At 41.6% G+C, this 9,411-nt stretch overlaps 1 long non-coding RNA gene across 1 annotated transcript; it reads left to right on the forward strand.

The window, feature by feature from the left end:
* Positions 1-1,660: 1,660 nt before the first annotated feature.
* LOC125970565 (uncharacterized) lies at positions 1,661-5,993 on the forward strand. The gene is made up of 12 exons (XR_011087027.1): positions 1,661-1,911; positions 2,049-2,402; positions 2,651-2,819; positions 2,997-3,840; positions 4,009-4,127; positions 4,269-4,391; positions 4,617-4,682; positions 4,811-4,899; positions 5,068-5,173; positions 5,328-5,430; positions 5,566-5,627; positions 5,754-5,993. It is a non-coding gene; the product is annotated as an uncharacterized lncRNA (long non-coding RNA).
* Positions 5,994-9,411: the final 3,418 nt, after the last annotated feature.

Raw genomic sequence — 9,411 nt, forward strand, 5'->3', positions numbered from 1 at the left:
TTGGGCCACTAATTGGCCCGACAACAATATTAAGACATTTAACTTCTTAACTTCATTGATAATTTTGCAAGATATAATTCAATAAACAGTACTAATACAAGTTACAGGGGGGAACATATCCTCACGGGTGCCCTGTGAGAATATGTTCCCCCCCCCCATTTAAAACGGTGTAAATGTAAATAAATGATTTGTGCACTGATAACTTTACAATATTGGATGTTAAATAAACAAATAAACAAATAGATAATAATGTTTTCTTTTCTTTGTTGGTCAAACAATATTGTCTTGAATTCAAACTTGTCATCGAAGCACCCATTTTACCCCACTTTGTAAGTGCGCACTTCATGTCATTTCGCCATTTGTTTTCTGACAACAATACGCTGCCGCACGATGGACCCAACTATTTACCAACAAATTATTGCCTACAAAACAAAACGTGAATACCCAAATTGTTAGGTTCAGATTCAGCAAAAGGATCAGCAGACAAAACCAGTGAGACAGAATGTTGATCTTTTCTCGCGAGGAGTGCATCCAGACTTACAGCAATCCAAAATACACTAAAGGTCATGTTTACACTTCTTTTTATTAAGGAATGCCCTACCTACAATGTGAGACTAGCCCCTGATAGGTGGGGGGGAAAGCGGGGGCTAGTCTCAAGAGTGAAGAAACGAGATTCTATGTGAAACTAGAAGTCGCAAGGATAAAATGTTATGGGAAACAAAGTAGTCATGTGAAAAGAGTGCATAGACAAAATGACATGTGCAGACATCAACAACTTTCTTGGATTCCCAGATGTGTAGAAGGTCAGGAAGCTCCAGCCAGCATCGTTTGCCTTGTTGTGGACTAGGTGATGTCTGCAAGAAGAAACAGCAAGCATTCTGCGCAATAACTTTATTAATATGTACTCATTAGGGAACGCATGATAACATATATATACAATTTATCTAACACAAATGGTATTACGAAGAAGGAGAAGTACGTATTGAGAAGAAAAGCTTCTTTTTACGACGTTGAGGGTAAGATACACAACGTACATAAATCAAGCAAATTAGATCCAGAGACGCACCAAAAATTCACATTGCAGAACCTGCTAATTTCTACACTAACGTCAGAAACTTGAGTTTTAGAGTAATTACTCTATAACACAAATAATTGACTTATGAAATGTTGAACGCAATTTATATAACACACCTTACTATGAAGGAAATTGTTGAATTTGTTGAGTGCAACTCAAGCTAATGTTTTTTTCAAGGAACTATTTGTAGATCTATTGAGTAAATATTTGATAAATTATCAAACTAAAGTAACATATTTGGTTGTAGACCCATTGAGTGAACATTTGATATAATATGAAACTGTTTTTTTTTTTTTGTCCAAGTAGCAAATTTGCAATTAGGTGTATTGAGTGAGTACTTCATGAATTACCACAAGTATGGTGCTAATTCAACGTTATATTTTTACTTCGACTCAGGAGGGGAGCTGTATTATTGCCGCCAAAAAGGCACAGACCAGGCAGTCCAAGTGAAGGTTGTGTGTGGTGCTGAAGAGTTTTCATGCCAGCCCGGCAGGGGCACACGCCGGGCAAAATAAAACAAGACACAGCATCTCTCTGAGATATTACTGGCCAGCGATGTCTGTTGACATTAATGAGTGAGTATGTAAACAATACAAAAAGAGTATACTTGTTTGTTCATTTTTTTAAGCCTGCAAACATAATGAATGAAACTATTCCTTTGTATCTTTTGCAAACAATTCAAAATGATTATCTAAGATCGTCCCCTTCTTTTTGCATGCATTTATTAACAATGACTACTTTTCCACAAAACTTGCCATTGTCAGGTGTCCCAGTGCACCGAATGTCAGGCAGCCGGCATATCAATAAAAAGCCCAACAGAGGTCATGCCTATACAGGTCAGTTAATCCAAATAATGTTCTCTATTTTGACCCAAGGTCTTTATAGTATTTTGTATGTGGCATACTTTATATAACTATTTTTCTCAGCAACATCAGTTTAACACAATTTGTTTTTATAAATATTTATTTATTAGGTGTCTCAGCCATTTGAACTCTTGGGGATGGACCTCATTGGCAAACTGGCTCAGACAAAAGATGGATACCAATATATTTGCGTGATGGTCGATTATTTCACGAAATGGCCTCAAGCCTATCCATTGAGGTCGAAGTCTGCTGCTGTTGTTACCGCCTGTATCCTAAAATTCGTCTACCAATTTGAGTCACTATTTCACTGCAAAATTGCCCAACTCAATTACTTATTCTTTCCCCTGGCAACTGCAGATCAACAAGAGAGTATGTGAAATGCTTGACATAAAAAGAAGCCTTTGCTCACCATACCACCCTCAAACTAATGGGTTGGTGGAAAAATTAAATGGGACAATTCAAAGGTGAGTATACTTCATTTACCCACATTAATCTTTGACAATTTCTTGTTATGATGTTGCTCATGAGTTTGTTTTTGTTTTCAAGGCACTTTCAAAGTAAATAACATGCACTATAAAAACTGTTAGGTCAGAAAAAACACATTTTGATTTAAAAATTGTCATTGGAGTCATTTATATACAATTCTCCAAAATTAATAAAAAAACAACAACACTGTCACCAGCGCAATTTTAAAACTGATTTTGTTTTTTAGAGCTCTGAGCAAAGTGGTTTGTCAGCATCCAGAAAGCTGGGATGAATATTTGGATGTAGTTATATTTGGTCTGCGGGCCAAAAAACAAATGACAACAAAGTACTCGCCTTACTTTCTAATGTTCGGCAGAGAGGCACGCTACCCCATTCAAGTGCCAGAACACTACGAGGTAAGATTTTGGCACATCAAGATCCATGATCCATTACAAGGATATACAGTATCATGGAGAAGTTTTTATACGATCAAGGACAATTTGCTTGTTGAATTTGTTTAGGTACATCTTAATTGTAAAACTAAAACTTGTTGACACTTTAATCATGACAGCAAATGTTTGCTTTTTCTGAAGGTTGATGGCACTGTGGAGGATGTGGTGGGGATGGAAGTTATGGCACAAAACCATAACGAACAAGACCAACTATTTGAGCAAGTTAGAGAGCACATTAGAAAAGCACAGGAAAAAACAAGGCACCCAAAAACAATCTCAGGGACCACACCAACTGTACACATCGGAGATCTTGTTCTAAGACAAAATATCAGGTCTCAACAAAGAAAGGGAGGAAAATTGAACCCCAATTTTTTGGGGCCATACAAAATTGTGGCGATTGAGGGCAAGACAGCTGACCTCCAGGATGAGAATGGAGCCTTGGTCCCCAAAATAAACATTGACCACCTAAAACCATACAAAGAAAATAAACAAAGAGTGCCTCATAGGTATGAAAACAAAAAAGGAGCATCCTCCTGGATGACACAGTCACTATCCCCACCAGCCTCAGCTCTTCCAGCCACTGCTCCTCCAGCCACTGCTCCTCCCGCCGCAGCTCCTCCAACCACCGCTTCCTCTCCCACTGCTCCTCCACCAGCCGCAGCTCCTCCAAGCACCGCTCCCTCTGCCACTGCTCCTCCAGCCTCAGCTCCTCCAGCCACTACCCCCTCTGCCACTGCTCCTCCCCCCGCAGCTCCTCCAACCACCGCTCCCTCTCCCACTGCTCCACCAACCGCAGATCCTCCAAGCACCGCTCCCACTGCCACTGCTCCTCTAGCCTCAGCTCCTCCAGTCACCACCCCCTCTGCGACTGCTCCTTCAGCAACAGCTCCTCCAGCCACGGCTCCCTTTTCCCCTGCTCTTAATACCGCAACACCACCACGACTGTCTTTGACTTTTAGACAAACAAGGGAGAATGTGGACAAATGTAAGATGTATTCATGATAAAACTGTAAACATATTAAAACATACATTATGGATATGTGGCACATAGGTCTTGTACTCACAGAGTGTTTTATAAGTGCCACTTGCTGCTATGGAATGAACCACATTTCCAATTGCATTTTGAGGTATTGTTCTGACTTATTTTTGGCAGACGTTCAAGATGCCTGGAAGGGAAAGCACGTTCATGTTCTCCTATCAGAAATCGGGGCGTACAAATTGTTCTTTTGGGACATTATGAATGTTGGACCCAATTCTGAGCTGGAATCGGAGGTAAAATTATGTTTTCATATCTGAAACTTAGGTTTCTCGGTTTGACTGTTTTGTTTCAAGTCTTAATTGGCAGCACTGTATTTTTTTTTGTGGGGGGGGGGAATATTTTCTGTTTCAATTTGTTTGCCGTTTCAATTACAGGTTATAAACGTGTACCTCCTGTTGTTGGTGAACAAACGCAACCAAATCAGCGAGGAAAAGGTTTCCTATATTGACTCATTTGCAATGACTAATTTATGGAATGGAAAGAGCCAGAGACTCAAGGTCTGTCTGTATTAATACTGTTTATTGAATTATATCTTGCAAAATTATCAATGAAGTTAAGAAGTTAAATGTCTTAATATTGTTGCCGGGCCAATTAGTGGCCCAACAACGTTATTAAGACATTATAACAATTTTATTAAAAAACTCAATTGGCATTAATTTTGTTATTTACACATTTTATTGAAATTATTGACAGACGCATTTTTTTCTTCTGTTTATTTTTAGATCAACCCGGTGGAATACAAACTTATTGTTGGCATTGTTAATGAGCATAATCATTTGAAGCTGGCGGTAAAGAAATGTTTTAATGCCACAAGAGGGAGTAACATTACAGCAAAAAAATATATAGTTATGTGCAAAATGTTTGATAATTCATGCATATAAATAATAAAACCTCATATTTTGTGTTTAAAATATAGGCAATCATGCCAGGAGAAAAAAGGTCATTACTGCTTGATCCTCTTGGTGAGTCTCAAATGGACATTAAAAAATGCCTGGAATCAACCCGGTAAGCACAGCTTCTAAAAGTCAGAGTACTATTGTGATATCAACTTTTAACTGAAGATGTGCGCTTTCTTTTGAAAGTGGACTAGGTTTTTGTTTTTATCAATACAACTTATGTAATTGACGGATAAAACTTGAAATTTGTGTTTATGTGCTGGCTCTTATATTTCAGGGCGTTCATGCGCAACAAGGGGTGCAATGTTTCCGGGTGGACTTGTGGCACTGTCCCCCATCCCAGGCAACAAGATTCAACCTCTTGTGGTGTCTTTGCTTTGAAAGTATGCATTTGATTTACAGACTATATTTACCAAACTCATATCACTCAATTATGCAAAAACTTAATCAAACGATATATACGATATATAGGCTAAAGATGGCAAGTATTTAAGGCAATCTTTATGCACTGTCAACATCTGACATTGTCTTTTTCAGTTTGCAGAACATCTTTCAAATGAAGAAATAGATTTCTCGGTAAAGGCACACAATATAAATAGGTACAGGCTGCAAATTGCCACCACACTTCTATTAGAGACTGGTAGGTAATATGCACCCAAGAGATGTTATTGCCACCCAAAGAATGGTCCTGACTGTGCTATCAATGCTATATACAACTCAGTTAAGTTTTACACAGGGAAGTACGATAGCAATTCTTCTGTCTTTGTTTTCACAGATGATTTATCTGACTTGTGCTTTGTTTGTGGGGAAGCTACACATGACACAGACAACAGATGGGTAATTATGTCAGGTCTTGTTAACTAATGCATGTGATGATTAAGAAATATATTGAATTACACATTCGTTGTAAATTATTGTAAATGTGCTGCATTGTATGATCTTGCTTTTTTCGTTGTTTACCAGATTCAGTGTGACGAGTGTTGCAGGTGGTTCCATCTTGTATGTGTCGGGGAGCCTCCAACCGAAGGCTCTTTTTTGTGTACAGAAATTAAATGCTAAATATTTGAAGCTTGCTTGAAGACCATTTTGCTTTTTTTTAATTAAATTTTTTTATTTTATTATTTAAAAAAAAATATATATTTTTTTTTTCTTAATGAAGTTTAAAGTCATTATTTTTTATGTATGTTATATGATTAAGAAACAAAGTTGTTTGACCAAAATAAGGCCAAAGACATTGATAAAGTGCAGTAATAACAGTATCACTGCACAAATCATCAGAAAAAAACAGCTGGAGTCCAGCACTCACCGTTCTCAAAATAAGGGGGGGGGGGGGGGGGGGGGGAGGATATGTTCCCCCCCTGTAATTTGGCCTAGGAATGAGGGAACCTGTTCAAATGTGCCACACTACCTGAGCAGACCCCCAGGAAGACAGAAAGAAAAAACAGTTGGAGTCTAGGACTCACCGTTCTCAAAATAAGGGGGGGGGAACATATCCTCACGGGGCCGCCGTGAGGATATGTTCCCCCCCTGTAATTTGGCCTAGGAATGAGGGAACCTGTTAAAATTTGCCACACTACCTGAACAGACCCCCAGGAAGACAGAAAAAAAGCCAGTCGATGTCCAGGACTCACCGTTCTGAAAATGGGAGGGGGGCACAAATATTCACGGCTTGACATTTTTTATAGCGTTCCTGTTACAATTTTTATCCCACCACCTTTCACTTTGCTTGGGACAAAAGGAGCCTTCAGAACTGAAACTTCTTCTCAATTATTCATTCAAATCAATTCACTCAAATCATTCTCGTTATGAAAGATTTGATCACAAAACGTGTGTGGCTTTTTCTTAAATGAACACGTTTGACATTCCTATAGTGTCAGCTTTTAATTATATTGCGCTGTCATTTTAAAGCAAATTAATAAATGCAACAATATTAATTTGCTTTGAAAATACCAGAGTAATAAAATGAATGGATGAATGATGATCACAATTAAGTATAAAGTCTCCTTTGTAATATATACTCCTTGTAGCATGTAACGGTACCCAAAAGGAGGAGTTTCTTTGCATCGAGGTTTATGCAAAGAGCTCACGTAATTATATTGTTGCTTTTTGGTGAAGTAAATGAGTGTTCCGTCTGTACAATTGGTCTTTGAATGCACCCCGCTTCAATAGCAGAACGCGGATGAATTTAAAGACATCAAATGAGAATAATCCTTTATAAAAATTAAAATTGACTGACGCAAACGTGAATTCTTCATGTTTTTATTGAAAACAACATAGTGCTGACGCCGTACGGCATCGGTTTTTCGCTTTCCAAACAAGGCGTGCGCTACAAGCACGGAACTCAGCCTTCAAGTCTGGCGACAAGGAGGCACTGAGGACAGCGAGAGCCAACTTGAACCGTGCCATCAGGTTAGCGAAGCGGAGCCACAGTCGGAAAATTCAGGATCTTTTCCACGACGCCAACAACATCAGGAGTATGTGGCAAGGCATACGGGCGATTACAGACTACAACTCACCCTCCCCCCGGTGGGTGAAGTTGATGCTGACTTCCTAAATGGACTAAATAACTTCTTTGGGAGGTTCGAGGCACTAAACAACACTCCAGCAGTTAAAACTGTTCCCCATCAGGAAGAGGAGGCACTCTGCCTTGACTCAGCCGACGTGTTGAAGACTCTGAGGAGAGTCAACCCATGTAAGGCTCCAGGCCCCGACAACATACCTGGGCGGGTGTTCAGGGAATGTGCAGGTCAGCTGGCTGGTGCCATCACAGACATTTTTAACACCTCGCTGGGCCAAGCCACAGTGCCAGCATGCTTCAAGACTGCCTCCATCATTCCGGTGCCGAAAAAACCTCAAATCACCTCATTAAATGACTACCGGCCTGTTGCACTGACTCCCATCATGATGAAGTGCTTCGAAAGGCTGCTTAAAGAACACATCGTCTCCAGACTCCCCCCAACATTCGACCCGTTCCAGTTTGCCTACCGGCAGAACTGCTCCACTGAGGATGCCATCTCCTCCGCTCTTCACCTGAGCCTGGCTCACCTGGAGGAGAACACCCATGTGCGGATGCTGTTCCTGAACTTCAGTTCAGCGTTTAACACCATCATCCCACAGCATCTGGTAGGAAAACTGGAACACCTGGGCTTCAGCACCCCCCCTTCGCAACTGGCTGCTAGACTTCCTCACCAACAGACCTCATTCAGTCCGGGTCGGACAGAACACCTCCGATGTCATCACCCTCAGCACAGGCTCCCCTCAGGGATGCGTCCTGAGCCCCCTGCTGTTCACCCTGATGACACACGATTGCGTCCCCAGGTTTACCACCAATCACATCGTGAAGTTCGCAGACGACACAACGGTGTTGGGCCTCATCAGAGACAACAACGACCTGGACTACAGAGACAAGGTGGAGCAGCTGGTGGGCTGGTGCAGAGACAACAGCCTGATCCTGAATGTGGAGAAGACGAAGGAGATCATCGTCGACTTCAGGAAAAACCAGCCTCTCCACGCTCCACTGATCATCAACAGCTCAGCTGTGGAGGTGGTCAGCAGCACCAAATTCCTGAAGGTCCACATCGCAGACGACCTCACCTCGACTGTGAACACCACGGCAGTGGTCAAGAGGGCACAGAAGCGCTTGTACTTCCTGCGGAGGATGAAGAGAGCCCACCTGCCCCCACCCATCTTGAGGACGTTCTACGGAAGCACCATAGAGAGCATTCTGACAAGCTGTCTCTCTGTGTGGTGTGGAGGCTGCAGCGCCTCCGATTGGAAGAACGTGAGGAGAGTGGTGAGGACAGCAGAGAGGATCATCGGGGCTCCTCTTCCCTCCATTCAGGACATTTCATCTCAGCGCTGCATGTCCCGAGCCCGTAACATCATAAGGGACCCATCACACCCCCACCATGGACTGTTCTCCCTGCTGCCCTCTGGGAAGAAGTTTCGCAGCATCCGCTGCAGGTCCACCAGGTTCTGCAACAGCTTTTCCCTGCTGTCATCAGACTGTTGAACATTTGAACTGTTGAACTCTAAACTGGACTCTGCATCACACATACACAGAACTGAACATTATGACACTACGAACCACTATCTTGCACTGTCAACTTTGCTGAACTTTTATAATCCATTTAAATTTAAAAGTACGCAACCTGGTTTAGCATTCCTCTGCACACTTTTTAAATACTGTTTTGTCTCCTTGCACTATTACATACTGCTGCACTTTATATCAGGGCTGTGGACTCGGTCGGATTTTTGCACCGAGTCCGAGTCAGAGTGCGGCCTCCGAATCCAAGTCCGAGTCCGGCTGTCCATTTTGTCTGTTAATTCATGTGACTGCTTAGTCTTTATTCAAGGCTAATTTAGATCAAAATCTACCAGAACGAACGCAACTGCTTTCACACTGGCTGGTTCGGCTTATATAGGATCCCTTGCTGAGAGCGCGGACGTAAAAGTGAGGCGACGTTCCAATCGGACGTCGGATCGATAACATCTTCCCTGCCCTACCGGAGTTGTGCTAGTTCATAACGTAGATCACTCATGGCGTAGTCATAAATGTACGGTTGACAATTTAACCGATAGAAATGGATACATTGGAACATAACCTACACTCTAATATATT

This window comes from Syngnathus scovelli, chromosome 6, assembly GCF_024217435.2.
Source record: "Syngnathus scovelli strain Florida chromosome 6, RoL_Ssco_1.2, whole genome shotgun sequence".
NCBI lineage: Eukaryota > Metazoa > Chordata > Actinopteri > Syngnathiformes > Syngnathidae > Syngnathus > Syngnathus scovelli.